General features: G+C 45.5%; 1 protein-coding gene and 1 long non-coding RNA gene across 5 annotated transcripts in view; one reads left to right on the top strand and one right to left on the bottom strand.

Moving 5' to 3' along the window:
- The window catches only part of LOC126942233 (zinc finger protein 675), a 328161-nt gene that overhangs the window by 75954 nt on the left and 226282 nt on the right, over positions 1-25925 (bottom strand). The window lies entirely within an intron of this gene.
- Positions 891-25925, top strand: part of LOC126942404 (uncharacterized) — a 59437-nt gene continuing 34402 nt past the window's right edge. For 3 of the 4 annotated variants that reach the window (XR_007721546.1, XR_007721547.1, XR_007721545.1), the window contains exons 1-3: positions 891-1082; positions 19576-19703; positions 20340-20437. This is a non-coding gene — a long non-coding RNA (uncharacterized LOC126942404). Of the gene's footprint in view, positions 1083-16020; positions 16657-19575; positions 19704-20339; positions 20438-25925 lie in introns of those variants that run through there. The other variant, XR_007721548.1, reaches the window with a different exon arrangement.

Raw genomic sequence — 25925 nt, 5'->3', positions numbered from 1 at the left:
TAATTTTTGCATTTTTTAGTAGAGACGGGGTTTCACCATGTTGGTCAGGCTGGTTTGGAACTCCTGACCTCGTGATCCTCCCGCCTCAGCCTCCCAAAGTGTTGAGATTACAGGCGTGAGCCACCGTGCCCCGCCCGGTAACATAATTTTTTCTACACCATTCTCAGCCTGGGCTGCCCCCCACCCCCGCCTCATTTCTAATGGCCATCCCACAATGTGGTCAGCAGCACAGTACAGCATGGTGAGAGAGGGGCTCAGGGATGGGATGAGGTTCTTTCCTGCCTTATGAAAATTAAAAAGTGGTTTAAAAATTTCCAAATGGGCAGGGCACGGTGGCTCACGCCTGTAATCCCAGCACTTTGGGAGGCAGAGGCGGGCGGAACACCTGGGATCTAGAGTTCGAGAGCAGCCTGGCCAACATGGTGAAACCACATCTCTACTAAAAATACAAAAAGTACCCGGGTGTGGTGGCGTGCGCCTGTAAACCCAGCTACTGGTGAGGCTGAGGCAAGAAAATCATTTGAACCTGGGAGGAGGAGGTTGCAGTGAGCCAAGATCGCACCACTGCACTTGAGCCTAGGCAATGAGAGCGAAACTCGGTCAAAAAAAAAAAAAAAAAAAAAAGAAAAAGAAAAGTCCAAATGTTCTTTTCTTACCCTTAAGTAGCAAATAAGATGCATTATACAAGACCCTGGTAAGGAAAAGAGTAAGTGCATTTCATGTCTCAGCTTACTTCTTAATTAACTGTAATTCCCTGTGCATGTTTTAGCATGTTTTCACGTCGGTAAAATGCACTAATGCCGAGTGGGGCGGGTGGTGGGACGAGTGCTGTTGCTTTATCCAATCAGTGGTGCTGGCGCGGGAACCGCCTAATCAGGGGCGCCGCCGGAGGGGAGGGCGTGGCTTCCGACATTCGGCGGGGACTTTGCTTTTTGCTCTCTCCAGAGTTTCGGATCTGTCTCTACTGTTCCGCATCTTACACCGCGGGAGCCTCCGGTGACTCTGTCACAGCCTCTGTTGACCTGTAATCTGCAGGGAGACGCACAGCTAAGATGCCAGGACATCCTGGAATCTGGGAAAGGGTGAGTGTGCGGGGTTGGGCAACCCGAGAGGGGAGACCAGGCTGTGAAACCAGCAGGACCGGCCTCTCCACAGTCCGCTCCCGGGTCGCAGACCAGAGTCTCCTCTGGCGCAGCTCCGCCTCAGGCCCCTCTGGCCGCAAGATGGCGGCTGGGCCCATACCCGGACCCCAGCCTCCCGCCCGGTCCCTGCGGCACCATGTCTGGACCTCCCTTAGGAGCTCTTCAGGCAGCCCCAATTATTTCCCAGATTGTTCAGGGATGCCAGGCGGGTCATCAGGGCAGAATCCCGACCCGGTGTTTGCGTGGGAAGAACTGCGGCCGGTGAGGGCTCCCAGTCTCTTTTGTGAAACATTTTGTTTGTTTGAGACGGAGTCTTGCTCTGCCGCCCAGGCTGAAGTGCAGTGCGAGATCACTGCAACCTCCGCCTCTCAGGCTCAAGCGATTCTCGTGCCTCAGCCCTCAGAGAAGCTGGGATTAGGGAACTGCGCCACTACTCCTGGCTAATTTTTGTATTTTTAGTAGATAAGTGGTTTCGCCATGGCAGAAAATGGTCTGGAACTCCTGGCCTCAAGTGATCCGCCAGCTTTGGCTTTCCAAAGTACTAAGATTAGGAGCATGAGGCTCTGCGCCCAGCCCCTTCTCTTAAAAATTAAAGGGAGTCAATGTTAAAACGTTAACGAGTTTATTTGAGCAGTGATTGGTGAAATGGAAAGCACCCAGCCATAATATGTGGCCCACCTGAGCGGCATAAAGGAAAGAGTTTTATAAAGGGCGTGTGAGAAGGCAAACCAAATTCAAGAATTGCTTACAGTTATGTAGTCACCTTATTTGTATGATTCAGGTGGAAATTTGCTGGTTATGTGATCAGAGGTTAATTGCAAGTTTATGATCGGTTAAGCCTGAATTTTGTTTCCGCCTAAAATAGTAATTTATAAGAAACTCGAGTTAGGTTTTACATTTTTTACTTATGAACAAAGGGCACTAGAGCCACTTCAGTTTTTTTTTTTTTTTTTTTTTTTCTTTTTGTGAAGAACGGGGTCTCGCTATGTTACCCAAGCAGGTCTCGAACTCCTGGGCTCAAGCTATCCTCCCGCCTCTGCTTCCCTGAGAGCTGGGATTACAGGCGTGAGCCACCGCGCCCGGCAGAGCCACTTCAGCCTAATTTCCTGCTTTTTAATTATTTTAACGCTCCACATGAGGACTGGTTTTCCTCTGTGACTTCCTGATGTATGCAAGCAGGACTTCTAATCCACTACCCTCTTCCCCTAGCTTAACTAAGGCTTGCAGTAAAATTATAAATTTCTGCTTTCTTTCCTACATTCTCAAATGTAGGAAATGAGGACAAACAACTTCCTGTCTCCAATTTACAACACTATCAACTATTTGTCCTTTATTGTACGTTTCAAACCCAGTGTTTTGTTAATCATGTTTTTACACAGCAGTGGATGGCAGGTTTTTTTTTTTTTTTTTTTTTTTTTTGTTTGTTTTTGTTTTGAGACGGAGTCTCCCTCTGTCACCCAGGCTGGAGTGCAGTGGCCGGATCTCAGCTCACCGCAAGCTCCGCCTCCCGGGTTTACGCCATTTTCCTGCCTCAGCCTCCCGAGTAGCTGGGACTACAGGCGCCCGCCACCTCGCCCGGCTAGTTTTTTGTATTTTTAGTAGAGACGGGGTTTCACTGTGTTAGCCAGGATGGTCTCGATCTCCTGACCTCGTGATCCGCCCGTCTCGGCCTCCCAAAGTGCTGGGATTACAGGCTTGAGCCACCGCGCCCGACCGATGGCAGGTTTTTAAAGATTTGTTTTCTGTTTGTAAACACTTTTTTTTTTGGAGACGGAGTTTCATTCTTGTTGCCCTTGCTGGAGTGCAATGGCATGATCTCAGCTCACTGCAGCCTCCGCCTCCCAGGTTCAAGCGATTCTCCTGCCTCAGCCTCCCAAGTAGCTGGGATTACAGGCTCCCACCACCGTGCCCTGCTAATTTTTATAATTTTAGTAGAGATTGGGTTTTGTCTTTTTGGACAGGCTGGTTCGAACTCCTCACCTCAGGTGATTCATCCGCCTCAGCCTTCCAAGTCTGTAAACATTTTACGTGATTAAAAAAAGTAGAAAAATAATCTTCTGGAACTCCACTGTAAAAAAGAAAAAAAAAAAAGTCTGCACCTCTCCTTTTATCTTCCCTAGGCACACACACCTTACTAGTACGTCTTTGGGTTGAAGTTTTGCTTTGGAGAAATTACAGGGCCCTTTACAGCAGCCCTGTATTCTATTCTTGGTCATGAGTTTCAGAACTGTCTGGGAGAACCCAAGATACCCACAGTGGCCATGTATCTTGGAATGTCTAATGAATATCATCCCGAGTTGTCTCTTAGAGGACAGCCTGAGGAGTAAGAGTGTAGCCTCTCAGAAGAGCAGCTGGATGGCCTAGGCCTGTGGAAAATTTCCTTGTATAGTATTTGTCTAAAAAACTAACCTCTTAGAAAATTAAAATTATTTTTTCACAGAAGAATGCTTATACACTGTTGGTGGGAGTGTAAATTAGTTCAACCATTATGGAAGACATGATGGGAACTGCCTGAAGACCTAAAGACAGAAATACCATTTGACCCAGTAATCCATTGTTGAGTATGTACCCAAAGCAATATGAATTATTCTATCGTAAAGACACATGCATGCGTGTGCACATTGCAGCACAATTCACAATAGCAAAGACATGGAATCAACCTAAATGCCTATCAGTGATAGACTGGATAAAGAAAATGTACATATAAAACATGGAGTACTATGCACCCATAAAAAAAAATGAGATTATGTCCTTTGCAGTAACGTGGATGAAGCCGTAAACCATTATTCTTAGCAAACTAACACAGGAATAGAAAACTAAATACCACATGTTCTCATTGTAAGTGAGAGTTAAATCATGGGAACACATAGACCTGTAGAGGGGAACAACACATACTAGGACCTATTAGAGGCGGGAAAGGATCAGGAAAGATAATGGGTAGTAGGCTTAATACTTGGGTTATGAAATAATCTGCACAACAAACCCCCATGACACATATTTACCTATGCAAAAAATTTGCAAATGTACCCTTGAACTTAAAAGTTAAAAAAAATTTTGTTAGCTTTTCCAATAATTCCCTGATAGCGTTTTGATTTTATGTGTATATGACACCCATTATGTATCAAATTTGGATTACACAGATGAACAGGGTTCAACATACCTGCCATGTAGGAGTTTATAGCTCATTAGCATGGATAGGTGTGTAAACAATTTATTCTCTAGAATAATACTTGTACATGAAAAGACATAAGGTATTGAGCTGAAAGATAATAGTTATCAATTCTGCCACTAACATAGCAGTGGAAATATCAAGGAGGGCTTTATAGAAGAGGTGACATTTGAGTGGCTGTCATTGTTTAATGGAACTTTTTGTGTTAATGTTGCTGGTGCAGATATTTCGTTTCCTTTTTTTTTTTTTTTTTTGAGATGGATTCTCACTGTCTTGCCCAGGCTAGAGTGCAGTGGTGCAATCTCGGCTCACTACAACCTCTACCTCCCGGGTTCAAACCATTCTCCTGCCTCAGCCTCCTGAGTAGCTGGGACTACAGGCGTGTGCCACCATGCCCAGCTAATTTTTGTATTTTTAGTACAGACGGGGTTTTGCTATGTTGCCCAGGCTGGTCTCGAACTCCTGACCTCAGGTTATCCACCCGCCTCAGCCTCCCAAAGTTTTGGGATTACAGGTGTGAGCCATGGCACCTGGCCTAATTTTTTGTATTTTTAGTGCATACGGGGTTTCATTATGTTTGCCAGGCTGGTCTCTAACTCATGACTTCAGGTGGTCCATTCGCCTTGGCCTCCCAAAATGCAGGGATTACAGGTGTGAGCCACCACGCCTAGCCTCAACCTGATTTTTATTTTTAGTAGACACATTGGTGATGAGACAATCAGATGTTCATATTGATGAGAAAAGGCAGAAATGATTTTTCTTCTCTAGATTATTGAAATAAATTTTTTTCCAAAGGACAAGAAGATCCCATCCCAGTAAGGCAATGCAAGAACCTGCAAGCAAAATGTACCTAAGACTTACAGTGGGGTACAGTACAGTGTCTCCTGGGAAGGTGGTCACTGAGTAATTTAATGGGCAGGATGGGGATGAAAGAATATTTTGAGTGATATTATGGTCTGACTTGACAGTGGAGTCGGACATATTTGTGTCCCAGTCAGCACTGCCACTTCCTGAGTTTGTCACCTTGAAAGATTTTTTCACTTATTTCAATTTCAGTTTTTTTTTTGTTTTTTTTTTCGAGACGGAGTCTAGCTCTGTCACCCAGGCTGGAATGCAGTGGCGCGATCTCGGCTCACCACAACCTCTACCTCCCGGATTCAAGTGATTCTCCTGCCTCAGCCTCCCGAGTAGCTGGGATTGCAGGCACCTACCACCACGCCCAGCTAATTTTTGTATCTTTAGTAGAGATGGGGTTTCACTGTGTTGGCCAGGCTGGTCTGGAACTCCTGACCCCATGATCCGCCCACCTCAGCCTCCCAAAGTGCTGGGATTACAAGTGCGAGCCACCATGCCCAGCCCAATTTCAGTTTTTTAATAACTGTAAATTACATTTCATCAGAAAAGCTTAAAAGATGTTTAAGAAGTCAAAGACTATGAAAGGTATATTTCAGAAAAATCTAGTGATATATTTTATTTGTTAAATTTATGGTTTTTTTTCTGGTTGTGTGACTTTAAATAGAACCCCAAGGGTTTGCTTTGGGAATGCTACCAGAGAAGAGAAGTAGGAAAAATCTTTTTTCCATTATGGCTATAGAAAGTGAATACATTTCCACAAGCAAATATGATAGATTAATTGGTGCATTGTGTATATTTCTCAAACCATCAGCCCCTCTGTTTTTGCAGGGTCTATAATTTGTAATGGTGGATATCTCTGTTCTGTATTCCGTTGTCTAGATGTCCAATTTTAATGCAAAATTTTATGACATGGAACTTGACACCTTCTGGAAATGTTCACATATGGTTGTTTATTAAATTATCTCTCATGGAAATATTTAAATGACATGTTTATTGTCTGAAAAGGACAGATATTTAAGCTTTTTTTTTTTTCCTGGAGAAAGAGTCTTGTTCTTTTGCCCAAGCTGGGGTGTAGCGGCACAATCTCAGCTCACTACAACCTTCACCTTGCAAGTTCAAGTGATTCTCCTGCCTATTTAGCCTCCCTAGTAGCTGGGATTACAGGTGCACACCACCAGGCCCATCTAATTTTTCTATTTTTAGTAGAGACGGGTTTCACCGTGTTGGCCAGGCTGGTCTCAAACTCCTGACCTCAGCCAATCCGCCTACCTCAACCTCTTAAAGTGATGGGATTACAGGTGTGAGCCATTTTGCTTGGCCCCCTTTAACTATTTTATGTGACTCCTCTCTTACCTGAAAGTTGCCCAGAAAGAGACTGTGACATATATTTGGACCCAGCACCAAGGTGATTTGACTCTCCTCTTCGGCCTGGGCCTTGCCCACAGAAGAGAGACTGACTTATTGCTGAGTTTAGCATACAGGTGATATGATTCTTCTGCTGACTCCCAGAAGTCACTGTAACATATATCTGGGTCCATCGCTGAGATTGTGTGACTCTTCTCCCTGGGACCTGTCCATAGTGGGGATTGTGACATATTGCTTGGCCAAGCACCTATGTGACATGACTCTTTTCTTAGACTTGGGCCCTGCCTGCTGGAGTGATTTTGACACATTTGCTGGGCCCAGCTGAAAGGTTATATGTGACTTCACACTTCTTCCTGAGCCCTACCCACGAGGGGCACTGTGTCTTAACTCTGAGACACTTAATTAGGTGATATGACTCTTTTTTTCGAGATGGAGTCGGGCTCTGTCACCCAGTCTGGAGTGCAGTGGCACAATCTTGGCTCACTGCAACCTCTGCCTCCTGGGTTCAAGCGATTCACCTGCCTCAGCCTCATGAGTAATTGGGATTATAGGCGTGCACTACCACAGTTGGCTACTTTTTGTATTTTTAGTAGAGATGAGGTTTCACCATGTTGGCCAGGCTGGTCTCGAATTCCTGACCTCAAGTGATCCACCTGCCTTGACCTCCCAAAGTGCTGGGATTACAGGCGTGAGCCACCATGCCCGGCTGATGTGACACTTTTGTGTGGACCCTCTTCTTGGGATATTGTGACATATTGCTGGGCCCAACATCTAGGTTATGTGACTCTACTCTTTGGTCTCTGCCCAAAAAGAGATTGTGGCATATCAGTGGGTCAAGAACCTAGATGAGGTGACTCTCCTCTCCAGCCTGGGACCTGCACACACTGTGTACTGAGACATATCACTGGGTCTCACACCTAGGTAATGCAACTCTCCTGCATGGGCCCCGCCCACAGAGGTATTATGAAATATCTTTCTATTAATCACCTAGGTGATGTGACACTCCTTCTGCCTGGGAACTGTGAAAAAAGTGTTAAATATCACTGGGCCTAGCACCTAGGTGATGTGACTCTTTGCTCATGCATGTGCTCTGCAAGCTGGGGTGTTTGTTACATATAGTTGGGCCTAAACCCTAGGTCATGTGATTCTTTCATTTTCCTGAGCCGTACTCAGAGCATTTTGACATATTTTTGGGCCCATAATTTAGATGATGTGACTCTTGCATGGGCTCTCCCCATAAAGGGTAGTGTGACATATTGTTGAGCCTAGTTCATAGGTGATGTGACTCATAGTTCTCTATGGCTTGGGCTTTGCCCAGGCGATTGTGATGTGTTGCTGGACTCACCACCTATGTGTTATGACTCTCCTCTTCTGCCTAAGCCCTGCATGCATTGTGTGTTGTGACATATGCCTGGATTCAGCAACTTTATGACATGGGAATTGCCCACAGAAGTATTATGACATATCTCCTTTCCATCACCTAGGTCCATCCTTGACCACTGGGAAGATTGTGGCAAATCACTGGACTCAGCAATCAGGTGATGTGTTTTTCCTGCCTGGTCCTTGCCCACAGATCATTGTAACATATCACTGGGTCTAGCATCCAGGTGATGTGACTCTGCTGACTGTATTCTGCTTTCAGGAGGAGATTGTAACATATCCCTAATCGAGCACCCACGTGTGGGTGTGGCACTTCTCCCTTATCCCTGCCCTCAGAGAAGATTGTGACATATCACTGCCCCAAAATGTGGTGATGTGAGTCTACTGGTCCATCCTTATTCACTAGTGGGATTGTGATGCACATCTTATCCAAACTTACAGATGCAATAATGACTCTCATACCTCTAGACAACCAGTAGCAGATGTAGTTTCTCTCATAGCCAGGGTCAGGAAAATGAGTAATATCCTGGGCCTCCTCTTTGTATGAAGGTCATAAAGAATTAACACTCTGTCACATGTTGTGTAAAGTTGTCAAGAGGTTCAGAGAATGTCCTAACAGAACTCAGCACACAGGGGAGGTTGTGACACTCATATGCATAACCTGCCAACAGTAAAGACTGTCAACCTTCCTCATGAACACAGCTCACTGTTGAGGTTCTGAATCTCATACCCAGCTGCAGCCAAAAGTTGGAAAATTGAATCTCATATGTTAATTCAGTCCATAGAGAGGTTAGTGTCTCTGGTACCAAGATTCAGCACACCTGTGAGTCATTGACTTCAATAAATGACATAATTTGCAGGAGGGATTGAGGTTCTCATATAAAAATCCAGACCGTCATTGAGACTGTCATTCATGTACTTATACCCAACATACAGAGGGTATTATGTCTCATACCTAGAACTAAAAAATGTGTGAAATTGTTAATCTCATGCCTCCACCTTCATCCAGATGTGATTGTGACATACAATTCTGCCCAACACCTGAGTGATTTGACTCTCTTGCCAGGGCCCAGCGTACAGATGGGATTGTGCCATATTGCTGGACCCAGCATTTAGGTGATGTGAGTTTATTCTCTTGCCTTAGTGCTTTTCACAGAGGACATTGGACATAACACTGTGAGTTATCACTGTGAGTAATGTCCAAGTGATGTGACTTTTCTCTACTTCCTGGACTTTCCAAAGAAGGGATTGTAATATATTTCTGGGTCCAGAACCTAGGTGATGTGACTCTCCTCTTCTGCCTGGTTTCTCTTGTACATTGTGTATTGACATGTGGCTGGTTCTAACACCTTGGTGATGTAAATCTCCTGTATAGGCCCTGCCCACAGAGGTGTTATAGCATATCCTTTCATTCATCACCTAGGTGACGTAATTCTCTTTTTCTGCCTGGGTACTGCCGGAAGGGAGGATTGTGGCATATCCCTGGACCCAGCACCTAGGTGATGTGATTCACCCATATTTCCTGCGCCTCACATATTTTGAGTATTGTAAAATATTACTAGGCCTACCACCTATGGGATTGCATGCTCCTGCCTGGGCTCTGCCCACAGGGACCTTGTGACATATATCTGCATCCATGACATAAAAGATGTGACACTTCTTACCTGCACCCTGCCCTGCACAGGAAAGATTGTGACATATCCCTGGAACCAGACACCAGGTGATGTGGCTCTTCTGCCTCTGTCTTGCCCCCAGGGAGCATTGTGACATAGTGCTGAGCTCAGCACCCAGGTGATGTGACTCTGTTGCCCGTGCTGTGCTTTCAGGAGAGAATTGTAACATATCCCTGACTGAGCACCGAGGTGATGTGACACTCCTGCTTGGTTCCTTCCCTCAGGGAAGAGTGTGAGATATCCTTGGCTGAAATCCCAGGTGATGTGACTCTCCTGCTTACTCCCTACCTACAGGTGAAATGGAGACATATACTACAGTCAGCTTACAAGTGCAATGATGACTCTCATACCTCAAGTCAGCTATTAGAAGAAATAGTGTCTCTCATAGCTTGCCTTAGATGAGTCACATCCTTGGTCGTCTTCTCTTTTTATGAAGGCCATAAAGAATTGCCACACTCCCACATATCATATAATGCCCTCAAGTGTTACAAAGAGTGTTATCCCAGGGCACAGCACAAAAGTGAGATTGTTTCTTATATGCACACCTCACCAACCATTAGGATTATCACCTTCACACATGGAAAGAGCCCATTGCTGAGGTCTTGAATCTCAAATGCAAACACCGTCCAGAGTTGGAATTGTGACTGTCATATATGAGCCTCCAGCCACAGTTGCGATGGTGACACATTTCTAAACTCAGAACATAGCAGATGAGGAGTCTACTATCCAAACCCAACCAACTGGAGAGATGTTTACCCCAATACCTGGGCTTTGGGCCACAGATATGGTCATGGGTGCTTAAAAACATTATTTTAGAGTAAATTGTGACTCTCATTTATACTAGATAAAGCCTTTGAGTAGTACAGAGAGTGTACTAGCCAGGTTGCATTGAGTTGAGATCGTGCTACTGCACCCCAGCCCAGGTGACAGTCTGAGACTCTGTCTCAAAAAAAAAAAAAAAAAAAAGAGTGTGCTAACAAGACCCAGCACACAAGGGATTTTTATTTTTATTTTTATTTTTAAATCCTGAACGGAGTATCGCTCTGTCGCCCAGGCTGGAGTGCAGTGGCACTCGACTCACTCGGCTCACTGCAAGCTCTGCCTCCTGAGTTCACGCCATTCTCCTGCCTCAGCCTCTCCAGTAGCCGGGACTATAGGTGCCCACCACCACGCCTGGCTAATTTGATACATACATATATATATATATATATATATATATATATATATATATATATATTTTTTTTTTTTTTTTTTTTTTTTTAAAGACAGAGTCTCACTCTGTCACCCAGGCTGGAGTGCAGTGGCGCGATCTCAGCTCACTGCAACCTCCGCCTCCTGGGTTCAAGTGATTCTCCTGCCTCAGCCTCCTGAGAAGCTGGGATTACAGGCACACACCACCATGCCCAGCTAATTTTTGTATTTTTAGTGGAGACGGAGTTTCACCATGTTGACCAGGTCTCGATCTCCTGACCTCATGATCTGCCCGCCTCAATCTCCCAATGTGCTGGGATTACAGGCGTGAGCCACTGCAGCCGGCCTGGAGATTTTTACTGTTGTGTGAACACACATCAAACAGCATACATCATCATTTTCTCACATAAACACAGCCTGCTTTTGAAGTTCTGAATCTCACACATAGAGGAAGTCAGAGGTGGAAAAATTGACTCTCATATGTGGATCCAGTTAGTAGGTGAGTTGATGATACTCAGAGCAAGATTCAGCACACCTATGAGGCTGTGACTTCACTAATTAAAGTCCACAGGAGGAGTATAGGCTGTCAGGTACAAATTTAGTCCATCGTTGAAATTGTAACCCCTGTTCTTAGACACAATATATAGGAAGGGTTAACTTTCTATTCCTAAAACCAGAACATGTATGGAATTGTTAATTTCATCCCTGCACCTTCCTGCAGGTTTAATTGTAACGTTTTTCTCTGCCCAGCACCTGAGTGATCTGACTCTTGCCTAAGACCAGCCCACAGATGGAATAGTGACATATTGCTGAACCCAGAACTGAAGGGATGTGACTCTATTTTTCTGCATTGGTGTTGCTCACAGGGGGCATTGTGACATATCGCTGGGCCTTGCACTTAGGTGATGAGAGTCTCCTCCTTTGCTTCAGTACTGCCCACAGAAAGCATTGTGACATATCTCTGGGCCCCACACCCAGATTATGTGACTCTCCTGCCTGTCCCCTGACCACATAAGCAATTGTGACATATTGCTGAGTCTGACTCTCTGGTATAACTCTACTACCAACAAGAAGCATTGTGACATATTTCCGCTCATCATCCAGGTGATGTGAATGTGATGAATGTGACTCTCTTCTCCTGCCTGATCCCTGCTCACAGAGGGAGTTGTGACATATCACTTGGCTCCGTACCAAACGAGTGTGATTCTTCTTCCATCGTAAGTTCTGCTGGCAAGGGAGATTGAGACATATTGTGGAGCTCTACGCCAGTGTGACATAGTACTGTTTTCCTTGGCCTGGACCTCAAAAGGCATTGTGACATATTGCTGGGCCCAGCAACAAGGTGACATGAGTCTTCTGTATGGACCCTGACAACAGAGCATTGTGATGTATCTTTAAGAGCATCAACTATTTGATGTGACTCTCCTATTATGCCAAGGCTTCCCTCATATGAGAGATTGTGACATACTTTCTGGCCCAGAAATCGGGCGACATGTTTCTTCTGCCTGAGCTTTGCTTACAGGGAGCATTGTGACATATCACTGGTCTCAGCACCCAAGTGATGTGACTCTACTGCCTGTGCCCTAGTTTCAGGAGGAAATTTAGCATATCCCTGACTGAGCACCCAGGTTTTAACTCTTCTGCCTGGTGCCTGCTCTCAGAGAAGATTGTGACATATCCCTGGCCTGTTACCCAGATGATGTAACTCTCCTGCTCACTCCCTATCCACAGGGGAGATTGTGACATATATCTTTGTTCAGATCATAGGTGCGATGTTGACTCTCATATCTAAAATCAGCCAATAGGAGACATACTGTCTATCTCTCATATGTGGGCTTAGGAAAATGGGTAAGATACTGGCTCTCCCCTTTGTAGGAAGGACAGAGAGAATTACACTCTCACATATTGTATAAAGCCCTCGGGTGGTACAAAGAGTGTCATAACAGGGTCCAGAAAACAGATGAGATTGTTTTTATGTATGCACACTTTGCCAATTCTTAAGACTGTCACCTTCATCCATGGACAGAGCCTACTGGTGAGGTCTTAAATCTTACAGTTCGATGCAGTGCAGAGTTGAAATTGTGACTGTCATATGTGAACATCAGGCAACAGCTGAGGTGGTGACTCATTAGTAAGCCTAGCTTATAGGTAGGTGACAACTCTCATATCTGGACCCAGCCATTACAGAGGTGTTAACTCTCATATCTGGGCATAGAGCCACAGGTACGATCATGGGTCCATAGCAGCACAAATGTCTCCCAGTTACCAAAGATTGCGACTCTCATGCATACCTTATAAATTTCTCAGGTAGTACAGAGAGTGTTCTAACTAGGCTCAGCATACAGTTGAGGTTTTGACACTCATGCACACCCAGCTGACAGTAAAGATTTTCATCTTTTCACACGAACACAGTCCACTGGAGGTTCTGAATCTCATATGCAGAGACAGTCGCAAGTTGGAAAATTTACTCTCATAAGTGAATCCAGTCCAAAGGCAAGTTAGTGACTTTCGGACCAAGATTGAACACACCTGTTTGTCTGATTCCACTAAGGTGACACAGCCAGTAAGAGGGATTGAGTCTCTCATTCAGTGATTCAATTCATTCTAAAAATTGTGACTTGTGTTCTTAGATCCAACATACAGGAAGTGTTGACTTTCGTACCAAGAATTGGGATATATACAGGATTGTTAATGTCATCCCTGGTCTTTCCTGCAGGTGTGATTTTGACACACACTTCTGCCCAGCATCTGAGTAATGTGATTCTTCAGAATTGGCCCAGCCTAGAAATAGGATTGTGCCACCCTGCTGGACCCAGCACCTGGGTGATGTAACTCTGTTCTCCTGCCTTGGTGCTCCTCGAAAAAGACATTGTAACGTATCTCAGAGCCTTGCACTGAGGTAATGTGAGTCTCCTCTCATGCCTTGGTTTTACACACAGAATTGGGATGTGTACAGGATTGTTAATCTCTTCTTGGACCTTCCTGCACGTGTGACTGTGACACATGCCTCTGTGTAGAACCTGAGTGAGTTTACTTTCCTGTCTGTATTTAACCCACAGATGGAATCGTGACATGTCGCTGGACCAGAAACTAGGTGATGTGACTCCATTGTCTTGCCTCTGTGCTTTCCACATGGGGCATTTGGACATATCACTGTGCCTTGCACCCAGGGGATGGGAGTTTTCTTTCCTGCTTTGGTGTTGTCCACAGCCAACATTGTGAAATATTGCTGCCCTGCCCCCTAGGTTGTTACTCTCCTGCCTCTGCTTTGCCCACATGGGTCATTCTGACATATTGCTGGGTCTAAAACCCAGGCAATGTAACTCTCTTGTTTGGGTTCTGCCTGCAAGAGTCACATATCTCTGCTCATCACCTAGGTGATGTGACTCCCTTTTACTGCCTAGTTCCTTCTCACAAAACATCCTGTGACATATCTCTAGGCCCCATACCTAGCTGGTGTGACTCTTCTTTTAGGTTCCACCTGCTGCAGAGATAGTAACAAACCTCTGGACCCAGCAGCATGATATTATTCTTTTGCCTTGTGCCTGCCCTCAGAAAGCACTGTAACATATTCATGGGCCCAGCACCAAGGTGATAAGTGTGTCCAGCCTGGACCCTGCCCACAGGGGCATTGTAACATCACTTGGCTCATCAGATGTTTGATGTTATCCCCTCCCATCTCCTACCCTGTGTTTGCCTATAAGAGACATTGTCACAAGTTTCTGGGCCCAGCACCTAGGTGTTATCTTCCTGGGACCTGTCCATATGGGGATTGTGATATATTGCATGGCCCAGTACTTACTTGATGTGACTCTCCTCTCATACCTAGGCCCTGTTCACAGGTGTGATTGTGACACATAGCTTGGCCTAGCCCCTAGGTTATGTTACTCTCCTCTTATCCTTCAGTTATTTTCACAAGGGGCATTGTGACATATTGCTGGACTGGGAACCTAGGTGATGTGACTCTCCTCTACTGCCTGAAATATACCCAAAAAGAGAGTTTGATATATTGCTTGACCAGGATCCTAGGTGATGTTACTCTTTTCTCCTGCCTAAAGCCTGCATACATTATGTATTTTGACACATCGTTGGGGCCAACACCGAGGTGATGTAACTCTCCTGCATGGACTTTGCCTACAGGGGTATGATGATGTACCTTTTCATTCATCACCCAGGTGGTATGACTCTCCACTTATGCCTGGGCCTTGATGAAAGAGGAATTGTGACATATCCCTGGACTTAGCACTTAGGTGATGTAACTCACCTTCATTGCCAGGACATAGAATATTATGAGTATTGTGACAAATCTCTTGGCCTTACAGCTAGGGGATGAGAGGCTCCTGCCTGGGTCCTGCCCACAGGACGCTTTGTGGCCTGTCTTCTGGTTTTATTACCTAGAAAGATGTGACTCTCGTCTTCTGCCTGCATTCTTCCCACAGAGAAGATTGTGACATCACTGGACCCAGCAATTAGAAGATGTTTCTCTCCTGCCTGAGCCTTGCCCACAGGAACCTTGTGACATATCCTTGGGCTCAGTACCCAAGTGATGGAACTCTGCCACCTGTGCCCTGTCTACTTAGGCTATTGCAAATGGTTTCAATACCCGGGTGATGTAACTCTCCTGCCAGGCCACTGCCTTCCAGGGATATTGTGACATATCTTTGTGCCAATCACCCAGGTGATGTGAATCTTTTCACCTGTCTGGTCCTTGTTCACTGGGGGATAATGATACATATTGCTGGTTTCAGCACGGAGCTGATGTAACTTGTCTCTTCTTCCTATATTCTACCTGCAAAAAAACTGACATATCACTAGGCCCATCAGCAAAGTTATTTTGCCTGGCCCTGCCCTTAAAAGACATTGTGACATATTGCAGTGCCCAGAACCAATGGATTTTTTTTTTTTTTTTTTTTTTTTTTGAGACGGAGTCTTGCTCAGTCGCCCAGGCTGGAGTGTGGTGGCGCGATCTCAGCTCACTGCAAGCTCTGCCTCCTGGGTTCACGCCATTCTCCTGCCTCAGCCTCCTGAGTAGCTAGGACTACAGGCACCCGCCACTACGCCTGGCTAATTTTTTTGTATTTTTAGTAGAGACGGGGTTTCACTGTGTTAGCCAGGATGGTCTCGATCTCCTGACCTCGTGATCCGCCCATCTCGGCCTCCCAAAGTGCTGGGATTACAGACGTGAGCCACTGCGCCCAGCCCTACCAATGTAATTTGTCTCTTGCCTAAACCCTGCCTACTGGGGGAATTGTGATAGATCTCTTGGCCAATGAACTATATGATGTGACTCTCCTTTGTGGTTTTTTTTTTTTTACACAGTTTCGCTCTTGTTTCCCAGGCTGGAATGCAATGGCACAATCTTGGCTCATTGCAACCTCTGCTTCCCAGTTTCAAGTGATTCTCCTGCCTCAGCCTCCCAAATAGTTGGGATTATAGGCATGCACCACCACACCTGGCTAATTTTTTGTATTTTTAGTAGAGACAGGGTTTCTCCATGTTGGTCAGGCTGGTCTCGAATTCCTGACCTCAGGTGATCTGCCCACTTCAGCACCCCAAAGTAGTGGGATTACAGGTGTGAGCCACTGTGCCTGGTGACCCTCCTTTTTTACCTGGGCTTTGCCAGTAGTAGAGATTGTGACCTATCTCTGGGCCCAGCACCTAGATGTTACGACTTTCCTCTCCTGCCTGGTCCATGCCCACAAAAAAGAGAGTGACTTATTACTAGGCTTGACACACAAGTGATTAGATTCTTCTGCATGAACCCAGCCCACGCGGCTTATTGTGACATCTCTAGGCCCATCACCTAGACGATGTGACTCTTCTTCCTGGGAACTGTCCATAATGAGGATTGTGATACATCACTTGGCCCAGCACTTATGTGGTGAGACTCTCTTCTTTTGCCTGGGCCTATCAATTTGGGCAACTGTGTCATATAGCTTTACTCAGCCCCTAGGTTGTGTGACTCTCCTGTTTTTCCTGAGTCCTACCCACAGAGGTCATTGCAACATATCTCTGAGCCCCTAATGTAAGTAATTTGGCTGACTCTCCTGCCTGGGCTTTCTGCTCGGTGATTTTTGTGGCACATTTTTTGACTCAGCACCTAGGTAATGTGACTCTTCCCCACTGTTTGGACTGTGTCACAGAAGGTATTGTGATGTATCACTGGGCCTAACACCTAGGTGAAGATACTGTCTTCTCCTGCCTGGACACTGCATAAATTGTATATTTTGATATGTTGCTGGGGTTAACACATGGGTGATTCAGCTCTCTCACATGGATCATGAGCATGGGGTTATTAGGACATTTATTTTTGTTAATCACCTAAGTGATATGACTCCTCTCCTCCCTGAACCCTGTCAAAAGGAAAGATTGTGACATATCACTGAAACCAGAACTTAGGTGATGCGACTCTTCTGTTTAGCAACCATGTATTTTGGGTATTGTGACATTTCACATGGCCAAACACCTAGAAGAATGGGAGACTTCGGCCTCAGTCCTTTCCACAGGGTTTCTTGTGATATATATCTGCATCCATTACATAAAAGATGTGATGCCTTTTCTATCTGCACCCTGCCCACAGGAAAGATTGTGACATACTTCGGTCCCCAACCACCAAGTGATGTGTCTCTCCTGCATGTGCATAACTTTCAGGAGAAAATTGTAACACATCACTGGTTGAGAACCCAGATGATGTGACTCGCCTGCCTTGTCACAGTCCTCAGGGAAAAGAAAAATTACATATCAGTGGCCCAGCATCCAGGTGATATCACTCTCCTGGGTGATTTCTGCCAAAAAGTTCATTGGTAACATATATCTCGGCCCAGCTCACAGGTTTGATGATAACTAATACCTCGTACCAGTCAATAGAAGAGATACTGTCTCCCACAGCTAGGCTTACAAAAAGGAGTAAGATCCCAGGTCTCCTCTCTGTTTGAAGGTTATAGAGAATTACCACTCTCTCGTATATTGTATAAAGCAGTCACACGTGGAAAAGCCCACTGATGAGGTCTTAATTCTCATGCACAGATGCAGGCCACAGTTAAAAATGAACATCATTTGTAAACATGTGGCCACAGTTGAGATGGTGATTCATTTCTAAGCCCAGCTCAGAGGTGGATGAGATGCTCCTCTCTGGACCCAGCCAGTTGGAGAGATGTTGACCACATTAGATCATGGGTACAGAGCAGCATAATGTTCTCAGAGCAGGTTGCAACTCTCATGCACACCATATACAGTCCTCAAGAGAGTGCCCTTACAGGGTCAAGCACACAGGTGAGATTGTGAAACTTATATTCACACCCAGTCAATAGCAAAGATTGTCATCCACTTAAATACAGCCTACCTTTGAGGTTCTGAACCTCACTTTTGGAGGTAGTTGAATGTTGGAAAATTGACTCTCATTTGTGGATTTTGTCCACAGTTGGGTTAGTGACTTTTTTTTTTCTTTGAGACGGAGTCTCGCTCTGTCATCCAGGCTGGAGTGCAGTGGCATGATCTTGGCTCACTGCAACCTCCACCTACCAGGTCCAAGCGATTCTCTCACCTCAGCCTTCAGAGTAGCTGAGACTACAGGTGCATGCCACCATGCCTGGCTAATTATTCTATTTTTTACTAGAGACAGGGTTTCACCATGTTGGCCAGACTGGTCTCGAACTCCTGACGTCGTGATCTGCCCACCTCAGTCTCCCAAAGTGTTGGGACTACAGTCATGACCACCATGCCTGGCCTCGAGTTAGTGACTCTGTAACCAAAATTCAACACATCTTTGTTACTGTAATCTCACTAAGGAGCATAATTCATTCGTTTTATTTTGAGATGGAGTTTCTCTTTACCCAGGCTAGAGTGCGGTGGCGTGATCTCGGCTCACTGCAACTTCTGCTTCCTGGGTTCAAGTGATTCTCCTGCCTCAGCCTCCCGAGTAGCTGGGATGCCCACCACCACGCAGGCTAATATTTTGTATTTTTAGTAGAGATGGGGTTTCACCATGTTGGTCAGGCTGGTCTGGAACTCCTGACCTCAAATGATCTGCCCACCTCGGTCTCCCAAGGTGCTGGGATTACAGGTGTGAGCTACTGTGCCCAGCTTAAGGCATATAATTTGCAAAGGAAATGGAGGTTCTCATGCACAAATCCAGTTCACCATTGAGATTGTGACTCCTGTACTTAGACCCAACATACACGAGGTGTTGATTCTCATCCCTTGACTCAGGACATGTGTGTAACTCTTAATGTCATCACAAGACCTTTCTACAAGTGTATTGTGACATCTGAGTTATTTATCTCTTTTTCCTGGGCCCAGTTCACAGTGCTGTATCACTGGATCCAGATCCTTGGTAATGTGGTTCTCTTCTGCCTTGATACAGCCCACAGGCGTCATTGTGACATATCGCGAGGAGTTGCACCCAGGTGATTTGAGTCTCCTCTTCTGCCTTGGTGCTGCCCACAGGTGTATTGTGACATATTGCTTGGTCTATGTTATGTGAATCTTTTGCTTTTGCCCTAAACACATAGGCCATTGTAACATTGCTGAGTCCAACACCCAGGTGATGTAACGCTTCATCCTGGACCTGTCTACAGAGGGGATTGTAATATATGTCTTCACCAATCACCCTGGAAATATGACTAACTTTTCCTGCCTGTTCCCTAATCACAGGGGGTATTGGGACATACTATTGGGTCCAGCACCTAGCCGATGTGACACTTTTCTTTTTTTAAGGTTCTGCTTAGAAAAGAGATTATGACGTATGACTGTCCCTAACACTAAGGTGATGTTACTTCTTTTGTTTTGGCTCTGCCCTTAGAAGGCATTGAGACATGCTGCTGGGCCTAACACTGAGATGATGTGAGTCCTCTGCCTGAATCCTGACCACAGGGAGCATTGTGACATATTTCTTGACCCATTACAATCTCTCCAATGGGCCAAGCTCAGGTAAATGCCCTTTATACCTACGTGATGTGACCTTCCTCTTCTGCCTGGGCCATGCCCACGAATAGAGAGTGACTTATTGCTGGGGCAAGCAAAACAGTGATGTAATTTTTCTGCCTGGTCCCTGCACACAGGAGTCACTGTGATATATGTTTAGGCCTCCCACCTGGATGATGTGACTCTTTTCTTCTGGAGTTTGTCCACAGTGGGAATTGTGATATGCCACTTGACATAGCTCCTATGTGATGTGACTCTTCCTCATTCTTGGCTTCTTTCCACCGGGGTGATTGGAACATAAAGCTGAGCCCAGCACCTAGGCTGTGTCTCTCCTCTTGTTTATGAGCCGTACCCACAAGGGACATTGTGACATATCTCTAGACTTCTCACTTAGGTAATGTGACTTGTTTGCCTAGGCCCTCCCTTCAGGGGTATTGTGAAATACTGCTGGACCAAGAACCTAGGTGATATGACTCTCTGCTACTGCTTGGGGTGTGCTTAAGGAGAAATTGTGATGTGCATTTAGGTGCATCCATCACCTACATGGTGTTACTCTCCTCTCCTGCCTGAGACCTGCATGCATCATGTATTTCTTTTACTTAATTAATTGTTTTGAGATGGAGTTTTGCTCTTGTTGCCTAGGCTGGAGTGCAGTGGCACCATCTCAGCTCACCACAACCTTCACCTCTTGGGTTCAAGCAGTTCTCTTGCCTCAGCCTCCCGAGTAGCTAGAATTACAGGTATGTGCCACCACTCCACCTAATTTTGTATTTCTGATAGAGATGGTATTTCTCCATGTTGGTCAGGCTGTTCTCGAACTCCTGACCTCAGATGATTCAAACATTTTAGCCTCCCACAGTGCTGGGATTATAGGCAGGTGCCACCACACCTGGCTGGAATAATTTATTTCAACATATCTCTGGGTTCAACAACGTGATGATACGACTTTCCTGCATGGGCCCTCCCACAGAAATATTCTAATACATCTCTTCTTTCATTATCTTGGTGATGTGACTTTTCCATTCTGCTTGAGCACTGCCAAAAAAAAAAAAAAATTTTTGACAGATTCCTGGACCAAGCACCTAGGTGATGTGACTCTCTTCACTTGCCTGAAACCAACATATTTTGGTTATTGTGACATATCACTGAAACAAACACCTAGGGGTTGGAAAGTTTCTGCCTGAGCCCTTCCCACAGATAGCCTTGGTATGTATTTTTTTATCCATCATCTGGAGGGTGAAACCCTCTACTTCTGCCTGCATTCTCCCCATAGAGAAGATTGTGACATATTGCTGGGCCCAGCAACCAGGTGTTTCATCTGTCCTTCTGGACTTTGCCCACAGTGAGTCTTCTGACATATATCTGAGCTCAGCATGCAGGTGATCTTACTCTTCTTCCTGTGCCCTGCTTTCAGGAGAGGATTGTAATGTCTCTGGTTGAGAACCCTGTGATGTGACTTTCCTGGCTAGTGCATGCTCTCAGGGAAGATTGTGACATAACCCTGGCCCAGCACACAGTTGATGTGACTCTTGTGCTTGTTCTCTGCCCACAGGTGTAATTGTGACATATAACTTGGCCAAGCACACAGATGTAATGATGACTTTCATACCTCCAAGAAGCCAGTAGAAGAGATAATGTTGCTCATAGCTACGCTTAGGAAAACAAAGAAGATCCTGGCTCTTCTTTCTGTACAAACGTCATAGAGGATTACCACTCTCTCACATATGTGAAGCCCTAGTGTGTTACAGAGAATGTCATAACAGGGTCCATCATGCAGATGAGATTGCATTTGTCCTATGCACAGCCCAGCAACCTTTAGAATTGTCACCCTTACACATGGAGAGAGCCCACTGGGTGAGGTCCTGAATTTCACATGAATGTACTCCACAGTTGGAACTTTGTCATATGTGAATATCTGGCCACAGTTGAGATGGTGACTCATGCCTGTAATCCCAGCAGTTTGGGAGTCTGAGGGAAGCGGATCATAAGGTCAGGAGTACCAGACCAGTCTGCTTAATATTGTGAAACCCTGTCTCTACTAAAAAACAAAGCAGCCAGGCATGGTGACCGGTGTCTGTAGTCCCAGCTACTCAAGAGGCTGAGGCAGGAGAATCGATTGAATTCGGGAGGTGGAGGTTGCAGCGAGCCAAAATCGTGCCACTGCACTCCAGCCTGGGTGATAGAGTGAGATTCCATCTCAAAAAAAAAAAAAAGAAAGAAAGAAAGAAAGAATGAATGTTTTTGCACCAATCCCAAAGGTGATGTGACTCTCTCATGTTAGCTGGTCTCTGCTCACAGGAAGAATCGTGACCTTTCACAGCATATGGTTGATTTTTTTCTTTTATTTCTTAGTTTTTCCTGCAGGAAAGATTGTGAAATATTACTGAACTAAGTACCAAAGTGATATTACTTTTTTTTCTTGGACCTGCCTATGTAATACATTGTGACGTATTGCTGTGCCCTGCCCCTAGATGATATGAGTTTTCTGCCTATCAACTATTTTATGTGACTCTCCTCTTTTATCTTTGCTTCGTCCATAGATTAGACTGTAATATATCTTTGGGCCTGGGTCGTGCTAACAGAAGCAACAGTGACTTACTACTAGGCCCAGCCCACAGAGTTGTGATACTCCTGCTTGATTCCTGCCCAAGTGGTCATTTTGACATCTCTCTTGGCCAATCGCCTAAATGACAGGTCTCTCCTTCTCTTTCTGGACCTGTCCACAGTAGGAAATGTGACATATCTCTGGGCCCAGCACGTATGTGATGTTACTCTTCTTATGCCAAGGCCTTGCCTACTGTAGTGATTGTGCCATATAGCTGGGCCCAGCTCCTATGTTTTCTGACTCTGGTTTTCTTTCTGAGCCTTTTACCAAGGTGATGTGACTTTTCTTCCTGCGTCGTCCTCTCAGGGTATTGTGACATGTTGCTGGATGCAGCATTTAGGTGATGTGACTTCCTCTACTGCTTGGACTCTGACCAAAAAGGGATTGTGATGTATCACTTGGCACAGCACCTATGTGATGGGACTCTTTTTCTCTGGCCTGGGCCCTACAAACATTTTGCATTGTGACCTATAGCTGGGGCTGCCACCCAGGTGATAAGAGTCTTCTACATAAGCCCTAGCCACAAGAGTATTATGAAATATCTTTTTATTCATCATCTAGGTAGTAATGTGACTCTTTTTCAGCTTCTACCCTGCCACAAGGGAATTGTGATGTATCACTGGACCCAGCAGCTAGATGATGTAACTTATATTTTGACTGGACCTTGCATATTTTCATATTGTTACATATCATTGAGTCTGACATTAGGGAATGGGAAGCTCCTTCCTGCGCCCTGCCCACAGGCAGTCTTGTGACATATTTTGGATCAATATCCTATGAAATGTGACTGTCCTTGCCTACATGCTTCATGCACAAAGAAAAGATTGTAACATATCACTGGATCAGCCACCAGGTGTGTGTCTCACCCCTCAGGGCGTTGCTCACTGAGAGCTTTGTAACATATCACTGGGCCTAGCACCCAGATGATGTGACTTGTGGCCTGTGCTCATCTTTTTTTTAATTTTCTTTTTTTTTTTTTTTTTGAGACAGAGTCTCTGTCACCCAGTTTGGGGTACAGTGATGTGATCTTGGCTCACTGCAATCTCCACCTCCTGGGTTCTAGCGGTTCTCCTTCCTTAGCCTCCCAGGTAGCTGGGGATTACAGGCATGCATCACCACACTGGGCTTATTTTCATATTTTTAGTAGAGGTGGGGTTTCACCATGCTGGCCAGGGTGGTCTCGAACTCCTGACCTTAGTTGATCTACTTGCCTTAGTCTCCCAATGTGCTGGGATTACTGGCATGAGCCACTGCACCCAGTCTGCCTGCCTGCCACCTGCGGCCATCTTATAGAAATAGATTTTAATGCATCCCTGGCCAAGTACCTAGGTGATGTGATATGACTCTCCTATCTGGTTCTTCCCTCCAAAAAAGATTGTAACATCTTTAGACAAGCCCCAGGTAATGTGACTCTTCTGCTCACTCTCTACTCACTGATGTAATTGTGACATATATGTTGCCCCAGCTTGTAGTTTCTATGATGATTCTCACACCTTGAACCAGGCAATAAAAGAGTTACTCTCTCTCCTAGCTAGGCTTAGGAAAACAAACACGATCCTTAGTCTCCTTTTTTTTGCCAAGGTCATAGAGAATTACCACTCTCTCAAATATTGTATAAAGCCCTCGGGTGACACAGACAGTGCCATCAAGGAACAAAATTACAGATGATATTGTGTTACTTTTTTTTTTTGGAGACAGTCTTGCTCTATCACCCAGGCTGGACTGCAGTGGCACACTCTTGGCTCACTGCAGTCTCAGCCTTCTGAGTAGCTGGGACTATAGGCATGTACCACGAAGCCCAACTATTTTTTGTATTTTTAGTACAGACAGGGTTTCCCCATGTTGGCCAGGCTAGTCTAGAACTCCTGACCTCAGGTGATCCGCTGGCCTCATGCTCGGAAAGTGCTGGTATTACAGGCATGAGCCACTGCACCTGGCCCCCTTTTTTTGTATGTATATATTTATTTATTTATTGAGATGAAGTATTGCTTTGTTGCCCAGGCTGGAGTGCGGAGGCATGATCTGGGCCCACTGCAACCTCTGCCTCCCTGGTTGAAGCAATTCTCTGTCTCAGTTTCCTGAATAGCTGGGATTACAGGTACCCGCCACTGTGCCCGGCTACTTTTTGTATTTTTAGTACAGACAGTGTTTCACCACCTTTGTCAGTCTGGCTTGGAACTTCTGACCTTGTGATTGGCCCACCTAGGCCTCCCAAAGTGGTGGGATTACAGGCGTGAGCCACCGGACCCGGTCTGATTTTCTCTTGAACAATAATTTTATGTATTGTTAATATACATAAAATATTTTGGTTCACATTTTGAATACATTGAAAAAAAAATAGAAAAAAGATTTTTCCCATGTTCTGGGGTGGGCCTGGCTCAGCTCAGGCAGGAAGTCCTCCCTGAAAAGGCTGCAACTTAGGCTGTCACTCTTGTGTTAGGCTGATCACATGTTGTGTCACTCAGGGCCTGAGAAGGTGGGGTCTTGAACTATATCCAATCAGCGACGTTGGACTGGAAACTGCAATCGTACACACAACTGGAGCGGACAGGGTGACTTCCGGGATGTAGAGGGGGGACTCTGTCTCTAGCTGAAGATGGAGCTCCTGCTCTCGTCTTCACTGCTCTGTGTCTTCTGACCTAGAGCCCCAGCCTGTGTGGCCCTGCGACCTGCAGGTACTGGAGATCCACAGCAAAAGACCACTGAAAGCCTAGAAATGGTGAGATTGCCGGGTCCGACATCCAGAGAGGGGCAAGGGCTGGTTGGAACTGGTGGGAAGTGGCTGTGGCGGGACTCAGGCCTCCCCACACTCAGCTCTGCACCCTGAGTTCTCCTTGCCCAGGTCTGCGTCAGTCTCCTGCAGAAGATGGCAGCTAGGCTGACAGGCGGGCCCCCTGGTGCCCTGTCTTCCCAGTGCAGTGACTGTACCATGGCCTGGAGCCCTCTCTGGGCAGCTCTGCACCAGTAGCGCGGCATCTCTCCCAGATGTGCAGGGACCACAGGAGAATCGTCAGGGCAGAATCCTGACTCAGGGTTATTAAGTATTAAATAATTTAATCAAAGGGTGATTCAAAAATTGTAGAGCACTCAGCTATGGTTTGTAATTTGTGGTCTATGGAAGGGGCTTCTCGAACTCCTGACCTCAGGTGATCCACCCATCTCCACCCCACAAGTGCTGGGATTACAGACCTGAGCCCTGCACCTGTCCTAGTTTCTTAATTTTTACAATCAAGGTGGAAATATCTTGGTTATATAATCAGCATTTAATTGGCAGTTTATAGTTGGTTAAACCTGAAACTTGTTTCCGGCAATGTGGTAATTTACCAAAAAATGCTCTTGAGTTTAGATTATTTTTTAGAAGTAGAAATCCAGGGACTAGAGCCACCTCAGTCTAATTGCCTGCCACTTAATTATTTTCACATTCCACTGGTGATTGATTTTTCCCTGAATTTTTCACATGTGTCACAAGCAGGACTTCAAGTCCACCCCTCATCCCCTATTCCTCCAGCCTAACTCTGGCTTGCAGTAAAATACTAAATTTCCAGTTTCGTCTGATATTCCCAAATGCCAGTTTCCCCTCCCTAATTCATTTTATTAATTATTTGTCCTTGAGTGTATATTTT

This window comes from Macaca thibetana, chromosome 19 (genome assembly GCF_024542745.1).
Source record: "Macaca thibetana thibetana isolate TM-01 chromosome 19, ASM2454274v1, whole genome shotgun sequence".
Classification (NCBI taxonomy): domain Eukaryota; kingdom Metazoa; phylum Chordata; class Mammalia; order Primates; family Cercopithecidae; genus Macaca; species Macaca thibetana.
The sequence above is the reverse complement of the archived record's forward strand: the minus strand, read 5'-3'. Positions and strand labels throughout refer to the sequence as shown.